We start from the raw sequence: 22,999 nt of genomic DNA, 5'->3' as shown, positions 1-22,999 counted from the left end.
GTCCCGTTGAGATGAATTTGTAAGAGAGAGAGAAAATTAGAACGGTGAATTATTCTTTTTTAGTTGCTCACTCATGTGTTGGGAACAGTTATCTACTCAAATTTGGGCGTTCACTTCCTGGTTATAGATCGCGCCGGCGTTAGAGTTTCACTATCCGAAAACTCCTCCCAGCAGAATCGGATATCAACTGGGCGTAAAATGGATTCGTTTAGCAACGGATCATGTAAATTGGGAATACGAACTCTATAAAAAAGTACAACGAGTCTTCGAAAAGAAACTGAATGCGTGTGCTATTCAATGTAAATAAAAGTAGAAGTTTAAAATGCTAAGAGGCTAATTTAAAATTATTATTTGCGTTTGGTATCCTTTCCAATATTTATGTAACTAATTTACCAGGATTCATTTGTAGATTGAGTGGGAAAATATCATATTTAAACACGTCAGACACTTTTATAAATATATTTTAATTTTCAGTTGTTATTTGGATGCTGATTAATGGTAGAAAAATCTTCTAAATATAATATTTTTCAAGTGAATAAATACAACCATGAGCATATACGTCCCCGTTCAAGAAACCATAGTTCCAGTTATACGTGGTACAAAGGTATTTTTTCAAAATAAAGAATTATAAAATTCATAGATTATGAGAATTGGGTCAAATGAAACTGTCCTGTAACATAGAGAAACTCAGCAACTCACGAAATTAACACTCAATAATCTCACTGAATCATCTGTCAGAATCGCGCATTAACATAATTACAAGGTGATCATAAAAACGCTTCCCGATGTATAAACCCCCAGCGGCCTATCCGCTCAAACAATCGAAATTAAAATTATAGGTATTGTTATTTGAAGGTATACGCTCGAGATTGTGATGATTTGCAACAATAGAACTCTTACAGTAACGCTGTAAATATTTCAAAGTTTTCAAATAGCGACACATACTTTCTTTCCTCGCAAACGGATGAGCTCAGTGATAAACCATATAAATGGCATTCGAACGATACGCGTATGACGAAAATTGCCAAATGAAACTTTTACAAAAAGAGGGCATCATAAGGGATTAATGACAACACAAGAGAGGAGGGGAGACCTTTATTGGAATTAACGTGCCCATCTTTTCAGACTGTAATGCATTGCATACAGAGGATTATTAACAACAATAATGGAAGTAATATAGAAGGAGGAATCTGCATAGCTTCACATTTTATGGCATCTTTGAATTCTGACTAATCTTGTGCGTTTGTTGTATACAACTTAATTAATTTTTGCTCTTTTTCGTTCCTTTTTTATCTGCTATTTCCGTTGCTGGATGTAGAGTCGTGGTATTCCTTCTAGTAAAGAAATTGGAACTGAAGTTACAACTAAAAAGATCTGTATACCTAACAACTTTTGATAATTGATAATGTTCTACAATCTACGAAATCTTCGAAAAGACTTCATGTGCACGTGCTCCTCTTTCCGGATGATTTAAAACTTCGCCTTGTGCCTCCTCAAAAATATGTTTGGACTACCAGCTAACTCAATTTCCGCTGTTAAAAAAATTGGAAGTTTTTCTCACGAAACTTTGCTTTACGTTGATGGAATGAGATCTACTTTGATTGGAATATTACTCACATCTCGTACGAGAGGTTAGATTCAAAATGGTAGGACTAATAGGTAAATTCAAAAGGGTAGATCTGGCGATATTTGCTTAATTTATGCTGGTACTGATTCAAAACGTAATGATGTAAAGATATAATAAATATTAATTGATTTTTATTATTTGAATTGTCATCCTTTGGGGGTAAGTTTCTTTAATTTTATATTTCTTCCAGATCACACACTTCCCACCTCATTTTTGCTACACTCATGTCGAAATGTCTTACGCCTTGAAAACTTGGAATTCCTACAAAATTCCCCTTCCACCGTCCTCTCGTCTGTGTCTTTTAATGCTCTTCTTTGCAAATGTTTTACGCCGGAAATTTTTGCCAGAGGTGTATCGTTCCATCCCATTTATGAACATTTTGCGCACGAAAAATGTGGGTGTCTTTAAAAAATTTCGAAATGTTTTCACTGTAACCGCTGCCCTGAGAGCTCGATTGTTTAAAATCAGCACATCAGCAAATCAGCACAATCTCGAGCCCCTAGCTTCACATAACATCTGAAATTTTTCATTTCGATTGGTTGAGCGAATAGGCCGCTAGGGTTTCTTATTTCAGAGTTTTGTCATCACCATCCTATAGATAATGCGTCATTTTGAAAAATAACTTTCTTATTGTTTTATCATCAGTTAAAGACTAAACATAAAACCGCTGAATCTGTAACTTTCATGTTTGAGAAATACAGAAAGTGAAAAATTGCATTCTAAATGTGCAATATGATGCACGGTATATTTTATTATTCTTTCATTTTAAACTGATAATATATTAGTATATGCCATTCATCGAGTAAATTACACTACATTTATATATATGTTACATGAAGGTCGAGTAACGTACAGCTTTCGATATGAATTTTATAAATCTTCGAACATACACAGTGCATATTGCACAAATTTGAAACGGAACTTCGGGACATTTAGCTTTCAGACGTTATTTCTTTAATCTTCATTTGCATTAGTTCATATCTTTTCTGTGTTAAAATATATTAAACATAGTTTATTTAAACGCAAATAAATTCTACGAAATATTTAAGCGCATATTATTTATCGCATACACGAGAGTCAAATCAAAAATATTATACTTCTATTAATAACAAATTAATCAAGCAGGATAAGAAAAGAAGAAATGCGATAAGAAGTTATCGAAAATTTTTAAAGTGGCGTTATTAATTTCGTTATTTTATGAACAGGCGTTCGTTTCTAAATGCCTTTTAATCCTGGAATCCTCTAACGTCAATCAAGAGTCAAATTCTTTCATTTTGCAGGAAGATTTAACTAATCATAATAATAAAGAAACCGCAGATGATTTAAATTTATCAAGGATTCCATTCCAGTCTTGAAAATTTCGGTACATTATATTTTATTTGGCTCAAAAATAAATTTATTTCGTATAATTTTGCAATATAAGTCATGCAATTCCTTAAAAAATCAGTTTTATTTAAATTTATATAAATAATGTGTTTATTATCTTTTCGATCAATTTTGCAAAGATATAGCAAAAGAAAAAACAAATACGAGGAATATTTTCAAAATAATATAGTTCACAAGAAAACCATTTGTGTGCAAATGCATAATATCGTAATTTTGTTTTAATTCAACTTCTGAATGAATGACATTTTATCCCTTTAGATTGTTATTTCCTTTCGCCGGCTAAACATGTTTTTGTGCAATTACATTTCTTCAATTTGTTTTCAAGCATACAATTAAAAACTTCTCTTAGAAATCAATACAGAAATGACAAGAGTAAAAAATAAAAAATAAAGAAAAAATAAGTTCGTCCAAAAAGACTTAACGAATGAGGATGGTTGCAACAGATTTCGCATATTTTCATCTATTATTAGTGTTCCAGAGCGTCATCAAGATGTAACGTCCGGACACAAGGAAAGATTAACACAGCAGTCACTGGAATCTGTGTTGAGGACAATAAATGTAAGAGCAATTTGGTTTTCTTGAATACTATGAAATCTTAATATAGGACAGTTATTTTGTTTAAAGGAGGAATATTCACTAGTGTTTTCAAGAAATCTGAAATACAACATTCGTATTGCAGTTTTAAGAAGATATGCAAAACATTATCATTATTAAATCATCTTCATCTTTACAGAAGAAGGCTTAATTAGAAAATGGTTAGCATTTTCTTCTGCCTTATGAAGCTGTTCTATTTTTATACGTGCTGAAGTTCGATTTATTTCGCTTCCAGAGCGTATGATACTTTTCTTGTCTTAAAATTTTATGGGGTACTCCGTTGCATAAGCAACCCATCGGTGACAGAACGGTAAGACAGCGGGAATCTAGCAGTTTGATCTGGATTCAAAACCTGGTAAATGAGATGGACTTTAAAATTTTCTTCAAAGTCAATATGAGCTAGGTTCTTTTAAAATGTCCTCAAAGAAGAAATATCTATTCTTAGACAGATAACCTTCGCGTGTTTGTTACAGTTCAAAATAATCCAATCCTATTTGTTTCATAAACACAGTTTCTCAGAAATGTTTTTCATCGAATTACTTGAATATTTCATCATGAAAGTAGCTGTTTAAAAGTGTTTTAATTTTTTAAGGAAATAAAATCTTTTTGTAAAAGGAAATACAATCAGAATGCAAAAAAGTCTTGCTTTTGGATCATATGTCTAACCTGCATAGGTGATATTTCATGTGTTAAAGTAGTTTTTATTCTAACTGTATTTTATCTTTTAATATTTAATGTATATATAAAAATTATTTTTCGTTTTCATGAGTAAATTTCTTTTTCGTGAAAGCTTTGCGAAACGTTCAAAAGAGAAAAGCAGTATTACACTTAGAAGAATTTTAGCCGCTTTTTTTGATGCAAAATGTTTACAAACATTCGCATATATAATATATTTACATAAATTATTTGTAAAAATAAAATTTCATTTGACACAATTGGAATTTTATTTTCATTTCAAGCAGCGCATTACTTCCATTTTATTTAAAACGTTTCGTAGCTCTAAATATGAATTTTGATTTCCTAGTAATGCGAGGAAAATAATTTCTCCTGAAAAATTCGTTATTGTAATACAACTTGGAATAATTTAATAATTAATATTTGCTTTAGATCTCTGCTTTATATTCTCCTTTTCTCCTTTCTAATCTGAAAGAATTCGTTGCTACTAGTGCCTAATATAAACGCAGTAGCGTGATTCTATAAAAACTAATTCAATGTTTTCGTCAGACCTTAATTATTTTAATATTTGATGCATTATCTGTTTACAGCAAAAGTGGAAGAAGCATGGTTATGGAAAAAATTGGTTTCAGCTTGAAAAATCTCATTAATCTCATTAGTTACAATCTCCAGTCAACTAAACAATATGTGTGTTGATCGAAAATAAACAATGTGAAAAGTATTCTATTGTTTAATTTCATTTCTAATGCTCAAGTCTCAAGTCAAATTTAATTCCATTATGTAATAATTTTACTGCATACCTGTAAATAATACATATACTGCATAGTTACTTATTTTTTAAGGAGTCTGTTTTAAGCAAATTATTTCGACTATATTTCTGAGAAAGAGACTACACTGATATTGATATAAAATAACTTGAGATCTGTGCAGTGGTAGGCTATGTCGGCTTCTGTATTTTGCGGCCCGATTTCGAATCTCGAAAAACGTAAGTGTATTGTGACTGTGTTTCATAGAAGCACTTAAAATATAATCAAGAACCGAATGTCCTCTCGAAGTATTTGGAGTTATGGGAAGAGAAGTGGAAAACTTTCGGAAACGCATTTCTAGGGATTTCTGTATCGAAACTGTAGTGAAGTGCATGCGGTGAGACGTTGCCTGCCTGACTATTGCTGAAATTCATATTCACTTCTACCGGTACCACTACTACAGAGAATTCAAGAAAAGATGTCTAGTATGTAGGCAACATCAGTTTTATTTATTGCACATTACAACTTATAATAGTATTATTAAAAAATGAATTATTGGTCAAAATCATGGGACTAAAATATCAGAGCGAAATTTGAAAATGTGAAGCATCTTCCGCGAATTAACGTTTATAAGGTATGTGGTGTCGTGGTCAGTACGTTCGGCGCGTATTCTAGAGATCCGTGATTCGAGTCCCGACGAGGACATTGCCTAAAACCAAAAAAGGTGGTGAATGATCATTCTCCACCACTAGGATTTGGCGATGGGGTCTCCTAATCCCCACTCGCCCTATAAAAGGGGAGTATATAAGGTATAAGGTATTATACCTTATACCTTATATATGAGGTATTTCTCCCGCCTTCTTAGCATGCTTTTGTGGTGTAGTGGTCAGCAGCTCGCCGCACATTCGAGAGTTGCGTGGTTCGAGTCCCGGAGAAGGCATTGCTCTTTTTGCATGTTTTCTGCTTCAAAATAACCTAATATCTCAACAACGTGGATGATAATTATGGTTAATACCGGATTGAAAATGTGGCAATCATAAAAAGGTCGCCAAAGTGTTGCTTACCTTGAAATATTCCTAAGAAAAAGTTATCTATGTTTGTAATTTCAAATGCGGAAAGTTAAGATAACCTTATACAATCAATCATTTTAACAGTCGCGTTTATAGCATGAAACAAGCCACTTATATTATTAATATTTAGCTATCCGTCCAGTGGGAAATCTTTGGAGAATGATTGCAGTTAGTTTCAAAATTAGGAAGACTATATAAATAGGTTTAATTTTTCATGTATTCTAGCAGCATATTGCTTTTGTTTAACCTGTGGAGAAAGAAAGCGGAAGGCATATTAGCTTTAGAATTTATTTTAAAATTTTCCACAAGTGAAAACGAAAAAATCCATAGCGAAGAAAACGCCGCTTTAGTACACCATATTATCTTTCAAGATTCTTGCAATCAAATTTACTGCAAACAAAAGTGTTCTCGCATACAGTACACAAAAAATATTTTTAAAACTTCAAAGTACATGGATTTTTTTAACTGCATAAGCTCCGACAAGAGTTGTAGAGGACATTAGGATTATTTGGAAGCCAGAGAGATGAAAGTCATGCAACCGCCTTCGCCGGGAATTGAACCACGGACCTCTGGAATACCGGCCCAGCGTGCTACCGTTACACCACGAAGGCACGCTGGGGAAGTGGGAGAAATACCTTATAGAGTAATGACTGAACAACATTAGAAACTTTTACAAACGTTTATTACAATTACATTTCCTCTGTAGGATATAAAAATCGCACTTATTCTCCAAAATATCATGAAATATGTTGGATTTGAGAAATAGTCTAAATGTTTAAATAAAAGTACTCACAGTATGAAAATATACTAAGAACTCAGTTTAATTTAGTGTACTGCTGCTAAATACTTAGAAAAGCAAACATATAAATTTAAGCCATTGAGAATGTAACAGACCTTTCATTTTTAAAATTTAACACAGTGGAACGGAGTAATCCACAATGTGGGCCAATAATATCCCATCACGTTCCAGTCTCCAAAGTGGGATCAGAATGAGTGTTGGTCCCCTACCTCTCTTGCTTTGAGAACCTTTCATGACCTGTCCCCTCCCTGTATTCTGTATCACAGCCCCCACTCCCATTAACTGCAAGCGGACCCTACCGTTAAGTTACTTTGCGTGATAAGCTGCGTTTTTATTTTTATGTCATTTTTTTTCCCGCTTATTTTTTTTTCCTTCTACAGCTCCCGGTTGATAAATTTGAAAGTAGTTTTCCCCCCTTCCTTTCATAGCTGGATTCCGAATTAATGATAAGGCGAAGGAATCATTAATTATCAGTACTAAAGAGCAGGTGGAAAATATGCGCTTCCAGTTAAAATTAAAATATCAGGACTTGCGTAAGACCATGAGTAACTTAACACTGTGCAAGTAAATTGTGTGAAAACCCTTCAGGCTAAGAATGGAAGTGCTAAATATTAACGATTAGCTTTGGAGGAAATTTAACTTCGTAGAAAATAATGAAAGCTATTAAAAACATAATGAATATTCTCAAAAACTATTGACCACGTAAAGATGTCTGATAACTAATTATTCTTTTTCGATTTCTAGTTAGGCACAATTGATTCTGCCTTAGAAAAATTCCGTCTGTAAAATCTGATGTTTTTTTCAGTTGTTTCATGAGAAAATTGTAACACTAGAACGAATTCTGTGAAATTTGAATATTGAGGTTATTTTTAAAAAATCCAGAAAAATTATTTTTTTAATTTAAAAATATGTGATAAAAACATTTGAAAGTTTATTACTTTAAAAATAGTTTAATAAGCACATTTTAAAGCATTTTCATACTTCTGAAAAGCTTATTTTAGAGGGATACAAACTTTTATTTTTACTTCCTTGTATGAAGTTAAAGGAAGTATTGTAATCGCGAAAAGTTTTGGGTATCATATTTCAACGAAAATATCGATTTTGACGCTCTCTACATCAGAACATTGTTTTTGTGTAACATCCATGTGTACGGACAGAATAAGATTATCTTTTTCCCAAAACGGATAAAAAATGGGTTTAAAATGTATTCAGAAGAGATTCTTTAGTGACAGCTGTACGTACGCATGCATGTTTCTCCCATAATTCAAAACTGAGTATCCTGAGAACGGTGAAATTTTGTATATTGACTATTATAGCATGTAATTGGGTTCCTACCTTTCTGTTTGCAAAAGACTGCACCAAAAGTATTTATAAACATATATTACCCACTCTGTTACTCAGCTCAATTGAGCCCAGTTTTTTTATTCTTAAATGTTGGTAAATTGTGCTTTTTTTTTTGCTTTAAACGTGATAGAATTATGCTACTCTTATGTCCCGGTTAAGAGTTTTATGCCTTACATCTTGCACTATGTGTAGAATTGCCATCAATTTAAATGTTATTTAAGTGCGACTAAGCCTAACGGAGTAGCCATTTATTTACATTCGAAAATTTACAGAATAGTGAATCAAGTCAATTTCTGCACATTCAGTGTCATTTTGCTTCGTGGGACAAAAAATAAACTTTCAGCTTTGTGCAACGAAAAATTTGCCTTCTTGCCCGCTGGCCGAATTGCTTATTTTTGCGTAGAAACCGTAATTTTAATACTGAAAATCGATTTTAACTGTTTTAACTGTATTTGGGTTCTATGTTTTTCCATTTTTTCAATTTTCAATGAGAGTATTTTGAGTATTTTTGCCTTGCTGCAAAGTCAGAACTGAAATAATTGAACGAGAAATATATCTTTAATGAAATTCGAGGAAATAATTTTAAATGCAACGCAGCCAAAGTGTGTATAATTTAATAGACTGTACAAGGACGTTATGTGGTGTCCGCATCAGATTTTTATTTATTTATTTCGAGAATAAAAATATATAATCTTACATTACAAGGATTATAGTATCACTTTTAGAGCCTGATTTACAAAAAGGCAAAAGAGCATGGGTCCGGAGGTCCTCTACTTTAAAGGGGGTCCTAAATCTTTCTATATACATGTAAAATGATTTCTATAAAATATGGAAAACTTTTAATGCATCATTGTTCAATTTTAGTGGTAAATTAATACAAAACTAAAAAAAAAAAAAAAAAAAAAAAAAAAAGAAAATTTAAATTTTTATATTTTAATTTCAGGAATGTGAAAGAAAACCAGCTACGGTCAAATTTGTAAAAGGATAATGGAAATATATGTTGGAATCTCGACCATAATCAAGAAAAAATATATTTTTAATGCGGAAAGGCTCAAGTAATTCCAGTTCTCCAAACAAACCTTTCGAGAATAATTTGGTCCGCAAATATAGGGAATGTGTGTTTTTACAACCAGTAAATTTAGTTTATCGGGAGCTTGTGAGTTGTACTTTCCAAATAAAATGTGAATATTCTTTGGTTTAATTTCGACTACCTCTTTTTTGTTTGATGTATACTGAGCTACTTTTGCAGGGAATAATGTAAATACCCTCTGCGATCATATCTGTAATAAAACCTTTAAAGCACGAATTACAACCTCTATTTGTAACAGTTTTACCCTTAGACTCGGAGCTAAGAGCTACTTAAGATAAAAACAGTTTTAAAAGTGACGCATGGAGTCATTTTACAATCCGCAAAGCGAAATAATATTTTTTCTAGTAATTCAAGTAAAAATTATTTTATCTATTTGGCCAATAATAAGAAGGAGAGTCTTCCTATTATTGGCCATTCAGGGGCAACTGCTGCATTGAATAAGAAAGCGTAAACTTTAAGAGCATTAGTGCTGAAGCTGCATTCACTGCTCTTTGATAAGCAAATCAAGGAACATAAGGGAACTGGATGTTTTGATATTGCGCCCATGTCATCACATTCAGCAAATTCATCATCAGCCTAGCAGAAGTAGAATGGAATATCAACAATTTTCAGTAATGATTAACAGTAATGCGTGGTAATACCTGCAATAATAGAATCGTGGAGGCTTGCTATCGGTAATCATTATATTTATAGGAAATAACTGTTTTCAAAACTAAAATATGTTTTTTAAAGAATAAGGGAAAGTAATTCATCACTTTCGATACATGAAAAATGTAGATTACAAATGTCTCAAGTCTAAGCACTTAATCGCACCTCTCATTTTATTGCAGTGAATAATGACTTTATATAGAGAACAAAACCATGATGAAATTTATCAGGATAAATACTTTTTGGTTATTGTCAAAATGAAAGAAATTTCAAGATGTAAATTTTGTCGATGGCAGTGACGTAGAAAAGATTAAGAACTAAATTTCCTAGATTCGAAGTGTCAGAATCAAATAGAATTAGTTTCTCTAGCATGGCTTATTGCATTTTAGCATGGCATTAATATCTCAGACTTGAAATGAATCTTCTTAAAATTATACTTTAATTGAGATAGTCGAAAATACTTATTCTGGTGGCGGTAAGTTTAAAGGCTGAAAACGTGGAAAATGATAATAAAGAATTTGATAGCATACAATAATGCACAGCATAACATATAACAGCATCTATCTATCTATGTATCGACATCTATATCTATCTATATTGATGGATAGATATAGATATAATACAGTATCCACTAATAAGCATTTGGTCACTCATTTAAATGCCGATATCTGTGGTCCGGACGTCACCCCTTTTAAATACCGTGTAAGGAACGAATTGACATTAGAAGCATGCAAGATGCAACGAAGAGCAGTTATCTGATTTCGAGAAAGGTGTAATTGCGGGATATCCCAGAAATGGCCGATCCTTAAGGGGTATTGTCAGAAGTGATAATCAGAATGTGACCCGATTTCGCAGACCCGTGAAACTGGGAGACAGAAACCAATGAGTGCTGTCCAGAGACATTCAGAAGAACCGCACCCAGCCAATGGTCTATATACTCTAGGAGTTTCAACAGACATCGGAGAGTGTTGTTGCGACGAATACCATCCGTGAGAAAGCACAACTGCTTGGCTTTCATGGTGTTCTGCTCCCCATAAGCCTTTGATCAGAAAATCCAATCGTGCTGCCAGGTTTATGTGGTGCGTCGACAGTGCACCGTAGATTAGTGTAAAGGGGTTCTCTGTTCTCTGGAGCAAGCCAAATTTCATCAGTAGCAAGCCAAAATTTGATGTCGAATTCGTCCGGATTTTCTGGAATATACTGAATAAACCAGCATCGGGCCTCAAGTCCGCGTTAGATAAACTGGATATAGTTTGGGAATGAAATTCTTCATCAGGTTCAATTTCTGAAGTAGAAATGTCATCAGAAAGACTTTCAAAATCTTTCAGCATCCCTTTCTTTGTTAGATATTTTCTATGACCGCTTTTACGAGATATGATAAACGGGTCAGAACAACAAAACTATCCAAATGAAGTAAAATACATTTGTGTCTACTGAAAAATATGCTTTCTAACACACACGAATGCGCAGACCCGTGGTGCGCAAAAATTCTAAACACGTGTTTTATTCTCCCATCCACCCTTCCTCACTCACGTCTGTGAAATATGCAATTTTTCTTACCAAAAATACACTTATTTATCTATCATCAAACCGGAAATGGCTAGAAAAGGTAGAAAAATATTGAAAAATCTATAATATTCTGGACACGGTCAAAATGACCGATAGCCGTAATTCTAGATATAAAAAATAATAATGTCGAAAATAATTACTTAAAATGAACACAAAATATCACGTAGTATTCGTAAATTTTTAGAAAAAGTAAAAAAAAAAAAAAATATCAAAATGATAAATAAGGATTTAAAAAATGTATGTCCAATTAAAATGGAGATAGGGTCAAAATGACCGTTTTTTTTAATTATAGTGTTAATGCATTGAAATGTGTGTTATATACAAGTAACTATAAAAATAACTTGCTTCTTGGTTCTATGAGTTAAACAGTAACTATCCATTCGTGCACTTCTAAACACTTAGCATTTGCATTTTGAACTTTCAGGCACATACAGAAAACTTACAGCAATAGTAAGTACTAAACAAATAAATGAGTAAAAAAGACAAAAAAATAAATAAATAAATAAATAAATAAATAAATAAAAATAAAAATAAAACAAAGTATATCTAATAAAATTGAGTAAAATAATAGTCAAATTCCTCTGCATTTTTAATTAAAAGAAAATACACGCAATTAAAACTTTAAATGAAAAACGCTAAAATTTAAAAGCCAGTTATGGTAAAATGTAATTGATTTAGAGAATATTCTATTGGAAGCGGAAGTCTGTGTACAAATGAATAAATGATACTGTCTATTACTTGCAATTTTAGGTACTAAAATAGTACTCGTATGTTAATCTTGTTTCAGTTAAATAGTTTATGAAGTGCCCGATTTCCACAAGAAGTGCAGTATGCAGTATTGATTGCTTCTTTACACTTGGTTAACATCTTACACTTGATTGAAGTAAAAACTTCGATGAAGCTGCATGAAGAAATTTACTCGTGACATTTATAAGGAATTTTTTCAAGACATACCATTAAAAAATGAAACGTCTTATGCAAATACAATGCAATCTGCAATTCCAATTTCCTGCATCGAAACAGTTAAGTCACACTATTAAAAATGAAACGTCTTACAGCTGCAAATGAAATTTTTTTCCATCGAAATAGAAATATTTTATGAAAGAATAAACTAACCTGACAATGCTTAAGGGAGAAATACGTAGTCTCACATTTTTTCGGTCGAACCAAGAGAACGTAATCACACTGAAGTCAAGGAAATAAGTTCTGCCGCCTCGACCACCTGTTGGGGAAGATGACTAATGATGATTCGGATAACCATTTGTTTTTTATATTTTGGTTAGAACATAGTTCCCTGGTGGCAAACTATAGCGATATATATCTAGTTAAGGTAGAAGTTGATGAGGAACGATTATAAGAATCAGAAAGCAAGAGAAGATATGTATGAGTAAGCTCATATAGTAAATTGTAGAATAAAGAATATCATGCTTTTGCCATTAATATGCTTTTGGAAGAAAAATTATCTCAAGATCACATCACATACTTAATAGAAAGTATTAAGATTCTTATGAAAATTTGTTAGTTAACTTGCTACTAAGGAAATTATATTGTCTCTTCTTCGTATCCACAATGAATGCGTGTTCAAAATGTGACCCCCAATAGCTAATCAGGAAATACTTTAAAATAGATGGCAGAGATTTACCATCAGCGACAAATACAAGGAATTAAGTGGAAGTTTATAAAAACACGACGATTTTTAAAAAAATCTTAAAAAAATTACCTAATTTTTTAATAATTCTTTTTTTAAAAAAAAAGTGAAAGTGTTATATATATATATATATATATATATATATATATAAATACAAATAGTATAAATTTGTTTTTATACATTTTTTTTATAAATACAATTTTTTTATAAATATAAATTTATTTTACAAATAAAGTGTGAACCATATGAATAATAATTTGTTTTACGAATGAATAGCGTGAAACTGTAACACAATAGACGTTCAAAATATACTTCTCGGACTTTTACTTATTTGTACGTGGAATCAGAACCTGAATAACATTACGTAAAAGTGAAAAGCGTCCCAATGAATTCAGGAACATTATCTTTCCGATGAGCAATAATTTGTGCTTTATTTTCATAGACATTGCCTTTTAAATATTACGAGGAATAAAATTCATAATAAGCGAAGTCCAAGCAGCGAGCTGGACACAAATATTTACTTAATGAATGTTCTTCAGCGAATGCTCCAGTAATATTCTACAAAGGGCATTGAGTGGTGTAGCATGTGATGTTATCGTGTTGGAAAAAGCATTGGAAACGCTCATTTTGCGTCAGCTGTGGAGAAGAAATTATTAAAAATTAGAAGCCAAACTTTTGAGTTTATGCTGTTATAAAAATATCGGCAATATGGTTCTTTAATCAGAAAATGCACAAGAAACTCATATTTTCTTGGTTCACGTGATGAAACTTCATGATTATATAAGAATAAATTAAATTATCCTTATATTTTCATGAAGCAACTGTCTTTTTAAAACTTTAATTTCATAATTAAAACGAATAGCAACTGTCTTTTAAATCCATATGGCCAGAAAAAATGGAATCATGCTTTATCACTTACCAAAGACAGCGTCGGATTCAGTTCACCAACCTCACACTTCCTTAAAACCCAGTCGCACTGCTTTGAGAATCTAGCGACTATTTTGTGTTTATCGTTCGTTATCTAGTTGACGTAACTGTTAAGGGAAGAATTCGGTGAAATTTCAGAGATAGGGAGAAAAGATGAACACCCGTGCGTTTTAAATCAGTCTCTTATGATAACTTTCTGATTTGGTTTCGTTTCCGGGGCGCGGGATTTAAAGATTCAAGCGGAGTCCTTAATAGCAACTTAGATCTTGCTTGTTTTTAACACAGGAAACACTATCTTCTGCTCGCCTTTTCCTAGTAATTTTCACAGATCCGTGTCACAGTCTGTGCCAAGAAATTGTTCATAAAATATTCACGAATTTATTTAAACGATATAGTTCGGATGTACTCTTCGAAAATACATACTCTTTACTTAATATATGGCATACTTGAAGAAATCCACATATTCCAATAGTAACAATCAATAATCAAAATCTACGTACCTGCACGAGTCAAAACTATTTGTAGCGCAAATACAGGAATTAAACTAATAATGCGAGACTTCTGACCTAGTGAATCTGGGCTGGGTTCACTAAATGCCCTCTCTCTCTCTCTATATATATATATATATATCCATATTTTTCATATAATGTAATATTTTATCTACGTGTGTATATATATATATATATACATATACATATATACACACGTAGATAAAATATTACATTATATGAAAAATATGGATATGATTATTTCAGAAATCATGTGTTATTTTGTATTTGATAATTAAATGTAATATATATATATATATATATATAGTGTGTGTGATGTACCAGCTTTTGTCCTAAATAAATAGATTGCTGAAGAAATACAAATGTAGTCGTAGCTAAAATAATCAGACGATAAGTTTAAAAACAGGATTATTTATTATTATTTAGGAGAAATACATATTAAAATATCCGTCTATCTACCTATCTATATCTGTCTATCTATCTATCTATCTATCTATCTATCTATCTAACTATCTAACTATATATATATATATGTAATAATAAAATTCCTTAGTCAAGTTGTTTTTTCCGCTTTTTCTACACGTACAGTTTTAGAATGTTCTGGAGATATTTAAATCGAACTGGATTGGCTGACGAGGCTGACGTCATTTCTTGGAAGCTCCGCCTTTCCAGAGGCTATAAAAGGACTCGCAAAAGGAATATCGGGGCTTTTTCTTAAATGTCACGTTACAAAAATCAGATATCCGGAGTAAATAAAAAGAATTACTAATAACTTTTGTATGAAGTTTACTGCATCGTGACATTTAAGAAAAATCCCCGATATTCCTTTTGCGAGTCCTTTTATAGCCTCTGGAAAGGCGGAGCTTGCAAGAAATGACGTCAGCCTCGTCCGCCAATCCAGTTCGATTTAAATATCTCCAGAACATTCTAAAACTGTACGTGTAGAAAAAGCGGGAAAAACAACTTGACTAAGGAATTTTATTATTACATATATATATATATATATATATAGTTAGATAGATAGATAGATAGATAGATAGATAGATAGATAGATAGATAGATAGATAGATATAGATAGACAGATAGATAGGTAGATAGACGGATATTTTAATATGTATGCACATACATAGAGAGAGAGAAACTGTGATAAGAGATAAGAGAAAGAGTGTATTTTTATGATGAATAGGATATTAAGTCTTATATTACGTTTTCCAAAACTTAATGAATAATAAAATTGTCATTGTTGTTTAATTGCATTTGCATATGCTTAATTCACTAAGGGAAGTTCGTGTAATTGTTAATAACATCGCTAAATTAAAAAAAAAATAGAACTTAATGATATCAAAAACTTTGCAGTGAAATTCAAAGAATATTACTCTGTTCGCATCAGTTATAAAGCATAACGCATGAATAGGAAAAGTATGATGACAAAAATAAAAATTTTTCCAGCTTTCAAAATATATGTTAATTTATTTTTTATTGGCGATAAAATTATATTATTTCTCTAAAATTTGTGGTACGTCATGTAGCAATTACGATTAGCAGTAGTGCCCATTGTGAGAAAATACACTCTTTTGCAAAGAATTCGAAGCACCAAGAAGGACTTTCGATCGTGACGAAATTTGGTATGCAAAAACATCTTGATCAAACATGCAAATGATCAAAGTTTCAAGGCAAATGAAAAGTAATTTTGATCATGGCACGCATTCCTAGTGCGCAATTTGAAAAGTATAAAAAAACCAGTAACAGAGGGGAAAATTTATCTTTTTTTGCTGCTGCTATTGTAATACCGTAAAGAAGCAACTAAATATGCCATTACCACGATATCGAAGACCTTGCAGACATTTAAAATAGTTTGAACATGGTCGCATTGTAGGATTGCGTAAAACTGGGTGGTCATACCAAGCAATAGGCCGCCATATGCAGCGTACAGACACAGCTGTGCAAAGATGTTAGCAGCAATGGTTGCTACAAGGAAATTTCCGACGAAATGAAGGCTCAGACCAAGGAGTACAAATACGAGAAAAGCTTGTTCAACGACTAAACGACTTCGAACGTGGTCGCATTGTAGGGTTGCGTGAAGCTGGGTATCATAACGAGCAAAAGGCCGCCGCCTACAGCGTACAGACACTGCTGTCCGAAGATGTTGGCAGCAATGGTTACTACAAGGAAATTGACGACGAAATGAAGCCTCTGGAAGGGCAAGGAACACAAATGCGAGGCAAGATAGGGTGATGGTTCGCCAGGCCCAAACTGCCCCAACGGTGTCATTGTCGATTATTCAACTCACTACAGCAACATCTATACCTCCCGTGGTACCGTCCATCATATCACGGCGCTTGTCTGAGGCGGGGTTAGGCTCACAGAGGTTTTTAAGGCGTTTGCAACCCCACAAAATCGGCGGAGTCGTCTGGAGTGGTGTTGCAGCCGAATATCATAGCTGCCATCAGAGTGGCATCATATAGTGTTCAGCGATGAATCCCGTTTCACTCTTGAAGCAGATGACCACCGTGTTCGTGTCTGGAGAGAACGGAGCCAGCGGTCCCAATCAGCCTTTGTTTTACAAAGGCACACAGCAATAACCACTAGTGTGATGGCGGGAGCACTATTTCTTATGACAGCAGGTCATCTTTAGTCATCCTCCGTACATATTTAACAGCTCAACGATATGTTAATACCATCCTGAGGCCGGTTGCATTACCTTTCATGGCACGTCATCCTGGGGCCATTTTCGAACAAGATAATGCCAGGCCACATACCGCTCGCATATCTCTGAACTGTCTCCGTTCGGTTGATACTCTTCCTTGGCCAACAAGGTCACCAGAGCTTTCACCATCTCGGACATTGTGACATGTTAGGCCGCCAAATTCAGGAACCACAAAATATCGCAGATCTGAAGAGACAACTGATGAATGCCTGGTAGAATGTGTCGCAAGATGACATTAGGAACCTCTACCACTCCTTGCTTCGACGAATGCAAGCATGCTTTGCCGCGAGGGGCGACTGGACCAACTAAAAACTAATTTGAAAACTCAATGGCTGATGGTGAGCCGTGAACATGTACTATGACCTTTATTTTTTAATCATTTTATTATCTGTGTATGAACTATACGCATATTCAATTCCATATGTGACAGAAATGCATATAGAGCTTTAAGTAATCTTATAAAAATCTAATTTTCGCTTTATTCCATTAATCTGATTACAGTCATAGCAATTTTCAAAATTATACATACATACTTTTTGGCATTACCATTGATTGAAAAAGAAATCGAAAAACAAATTAGACACACAATATGTATCATCATTTATTGTCAAGATGATCAAAGTTTCAAATAAGCATACAAAACAAACTGCACTTCTTCTGTTGTAAAGAAAGCTTAGAAAATAATATCGATCATTAATTCTCATGATAAATTTTAGGTACAATAACTTTGTTAATATTTCGCGTACCAAACTGTGAGCTTGAATATGCATTACCTCGGCAACAGCGAGTTTAATAATTTTTATTCTGTACAATGCTTAATATTTTGTACACTATTTTTTTGTACAAATGCATGTCAGATCCTGCAGGTGATTTACTGTAACCAGTTTTAGTTTGGTTCAGTTTAAATAGTTTATTGTGCCTAAATATTTGCTCATTCTCATGTTACAAAATCACACATTATGCTATTATTGACAACATGTTATTCGATTCTGATAAATTTTGAGGACTCAGATCTCCAAATAAAACAATAATCACTAGTCATAATAAGTTCCTAATAAACATCCAGCTTCGTAAAATCTTAATTATAGCCACGCACAAGGGAAATATAGTTTAAAAAGGCGACTTCTGTAAAATATTCAGAACAGTTTCCGCTATTTTTATCAATAGGCAGTATGTTCATCATCAGATTAGGTCGAAATATTTGAAATCCAAGTTTGCGCATTGCAGTTATGGGATGCTTAATAATATTTTTCGCGGAGTCCATAAATGTGAAAATATATATATTCTCAAGACATGCCCTGCTTAGAAATCAACATTACTGCATTTTACTTTAAACATTACTAATTAACATCGCAGTATTTGATTTGATTTTAAATTTCTAAATAACTTCACAAAATCAAAAGCTAATGTTCCTAATTTTATACAAGTATAGAATATAGTGTTCCTCGAACTCAGTTTAACAATGTAACTTAGTTCAATATACTGAACCGGAATTTAATATGTGTCAGAAATCAGAAGTCAAAAAATTATCCCTCGCATTAAAAAGTAACTGAAATAGTTGCCTTCTGAAATTCGTTCAGTTGTTTACACAACCAAAAGACGTTTTATAATATTTTCGTTTATTTTTGTATTTATTGTATTTTGAGATTAAAGAACGAAGAATTAACACCTAAAGGAATACTCAAATTCGACAAAGATTCATATTAAATTGTACAAATAATGATGTACGGTATACGGAATTGTGAAACCCTTATTTACACATAAAAGTATGGATTATTGATTCGCCTTTGTCATGACGTATTTAATTGTACTGACGTCTAATTATCTGTCTCACTTAGCATACATCTGATTATCTTTTGAAAAATTATGTTTATCATTAGTTAAATTCTGTTTTGTCACGCAATGAATGCATTTCATTCCTAATAGAATTATACATTAGTAACTCTCCATCATCTATTATGATAAGTACACTATGTTTGCAACCTTCATTATTGCAATGAATAGAGTCTACAACGTACTGCATGATGCATCAACTGTTAGATGAAAGATAAGTAGTCAGACTAAGACTAATATAGATGCATTCATTCTCTGAATAAAAATTTATAAATTATATTCACTGCTTATGTTTCTGATGCTTATCTAACGTGAGATGGGTGTATCTCCAGTCAATTAGCATTCGAAACTGGCTTAAAGTAATTCTTGATGCAATAAAAAATAAATGGATAGAAAATACTCATAGATAATTTAGTTTTATCAGTGTATTTAAATTTCTTCGACATGGTCTGCTAACATTTGGAAGTAATCATTACTACTGTTAAAACATTGTGCACAAGACTGGGCATCAGCTTTCCATTAAACATAACGACTTATCTCGAATATTAATGCCGTATTAGTGTTTCTAAAATGCAGAAAGTAAAACAATGGCACATAAATCAGCTTATTCTACATTCCAGTGTGTGCAGTGCACACAGCTGAAATTCCTCAAATAATTAAATCCTCATGCAAAGTGTAAAAATATATAGATTAGTTTCTATTGCTGCTATTTCCATAGCATGTAAATAGGTGACAATAGTTTTGAGAAATTACTGAAATGATCTATTTTACTTAATTATTACTTTTTCCGAAAACAATAACTGTATTCTATATTGATTTATTAGATATAACTAATTAGAGGAATTTCATTTTATTAATTTGATCTTCGACCCACCACAGACTTTTCTCAAAGCGAAACTGAAATCCGACAAAACTGCACAACTTCAGAACAGCTGCCAAACTGCAAAGAAATTTACACTATGGACATACATTATTTCTGTTGCTTACACCAATCTTGTTATGTGCTCGTTTTACATTAACGCAGATGTTCATTCAATTTCGCGGATATTAACACAATTTAACCCGAACAGCGAGTGAAAAGGTGCAATTAGTTATTGTTTCTGGAAAAGGGAGCTTCTAAAATATACGTGTGTAACTTTCTTGGAGTTAGCCAAGAATATCTCGAGACGAGCGAAAATTATTTAAAGCAACCCAAGTGGATACAACAGAAATGGTTGGAGCTTATTTAAAATCCACCTAAACCTGCAAGAGTACTTAAACAAAGCTGTTATAGCTGAGGAACACAAAGCCTCGAGCTTTCTAAGCTAAGTGGGCCAGATCAAAGTAATTTTCTTACCTAAATTGTACATACGGTCCGCTGGACTCTATTCTCGACACTTTGCCAGCCCAGTTTAATTACAGAAAGAAAATCAAAGTACGCAACAAAGTTTAAATAAGCTGTTTGTTTTCGTACTTTCTTTCGTCGGGTCGTTGTTTGTACAGTGTGGTTTAAGATATATTGGCCAAACAAAGAGAGCGTTAAAGTTTCGTATCAAGGAACATGAATCTTATGTCAAAAAAGGCGAAATTAACAAGTCTTCAATAGCGTATCATAGTTGGAGATTCAACCATAATTTTGACTTTGGGTCTGCAAAAATTATCCAAAAGGCTTCTTCCATAGGTGAATTGGATTTTCTTGAGTCTTTTCATATTCACAAAGATTTAGCATGTTTAGTTAATGATTTGAAGTCCAATCCAGTCCTTCCTAATGCCTTTAACATTCTACTATCATAATTCAGTTATTTTTGCCGATAGATGGCGTTACCTCCTCGCGTTTGTTACTACCAGAGGGTATAAAAATCCGTTCAGTGGTTGCTTTCCATTATTCGAAGTTCAGATTTTGAGCGTGAAGATGCAGTTGCCCCTCGCTCCCTATTTTTAACTTCGCTAATTTTTCTTGTCCTTTGTGTTACATGTTTGAACAGATAGCCTGGGTCAGTAAAAGTAGGCGGACAGTGTAACTCTGATTAAAAATGCGGGTATAACCACGTGCAGTGCTGATAAGGACGACGTGTTTCTGAGACTCCTTCCCCTCTATTTTCCTTCTTACTATGTATTTCTTTCTCCTTGTGAGGAGGGACCTTTAGCTGCCCTCGAAATCGATTGAGTGTTTCAATATACTTACGCCATACGCTAAATACAAGGTTGTTTTTACGATTTTGATTGTCACATTAGCGTGTTTCTCTTCTAGTCTAAGATTTATATATTAAGGTTAATAGTATTTTTCTTTTACAAGGCTATCTCAAGTGGAGAAGCTTCATCTTCGGACCTTTACATACGTCAGGACCCTAAGGGGACTCATTCAGGAAACCGTAAAGAGCAGAAGTAGTGCATCTCCCGCTGCATGCCAGAATAACCAACAACGTATCAAACGGTCACTAGGCATATGAAAATTCTAAGAATCTGTAAATTCAACAATGTAAAAGATATAGACAGATAAAGGAATCCTTTCTGTTATTTCGAACACTCAAGAATTAAAGCTGTATCATTCTTTTAAATCTAACATCGCAAACTCTTATTATTATTCACCTTAACATTTAAAGTGGGAAAATCCAGAATTATGTAAAATTGCTCGAATTTTTATTGTTAGTTTTAGCTACGAATTTCTTTTTCCAGTGACATTGAAAATTCATTTAAACACATTTGTCTAAATTCATAATTTACTTTTGTCTCAAATATAACACTGCCAATTTATTCCGTGAGTTTCATAATTATGCTTTTCGGATGACAATCATCGGTTTCCTTCATAAACATAGATTTACTTAATTTTCAACTTTTCCTAATTTATTGTAATTATTTTTAACAATTTGTTGAACAGTAAAGTAGCAATAATCTGCTGAACGTCTACAATGCATACAATTTAGTAACATTTACCAAGCAGTTTCTAAGCATTTGTTACAACTATATTTTGAATCTTAACCCGCCGGAAAGCGCGTGGGGTGTATCATACCCCAAACCTACATAAAAGTGGAATATTCCTACCTTGTGAAACCGAAATTCTATGCTGCTTTCAGTAGCTGAGTTTCTAGTTGTGCTTGACGTTCAGAACCACTTTTTCTTTACCTGTGTGTTTCAGAAAAAAGATTTATCGGTATTTTGTTGGAACTGGGGTATGACACAACCCACGCGCCTGTCCGCGTAAGTGTTTTCATGACTGAATATTTAGTTCAGAAATTTATTTCTAGAGTGTAACAGTAAATATTTCTACTCGCAAGTGATTTTAAAGTACTTGACATTAAATTCTTAAAAATTTCTAACTGCATTATGATAAAAAGAATGACTCCCTATGAATAGGAGATGCAACGCCTGTGAGATTTATTAGAAATATTTGAAAGCGATGAAGATCGCATTTCGGAAACTAAAGATGAAGCTAGGAATATTTTCTACAGTGTTTTGGTTTCGAAAAAGATAAAACGTTAATTCCTGATGTTCCTAAAAAAGTAAAAACTGTTCTTTTGCTTTCAACATTATATAACGATCAATCATACTATAGATGATACTATTAGAGAAAATAAAACAACAGGAATAATATATTTTTATAATATGACTAAAGGAGCAGTGGATATGGGGGATGAAAATGTCAGCCAATTATTCAATTGCCATAATAACAAGAAGGTGGCCAATGGTAATTTTCTTTTCTGCGCATAATGTTGCTGTAATAAATACTTGAATTATATTACATTAAACTGCTAATCCACCACCCAGAAACATAAGTCTGTCTTTGAAGAACTTAGCATTACAATTAATGAAGAAAACGTATTGAACAAAAATCAGAGATTAATACGTTA

Source organism: Stegodyphus dumicola, chromosome 5 (assembly GCF_044657685.1).
Source record: "Stegodyphus dumicola isolate Sdum_Otavi_A_Nest chromosome 5, ASM4465768v1".
In the NCBI taxonomy this organism is placed as follows: domain Eukaryota; kingdom Metazoa; phylum Arthropoda; class Arachnida; order Araneae; family Eresidae; genus Stegodyphus; species Stegodyphus dumicola.
The sequence above is the reverse complement of the archived record's forward strand: the minus strand, read 5'-3'. Positions refer to the sequence as shown.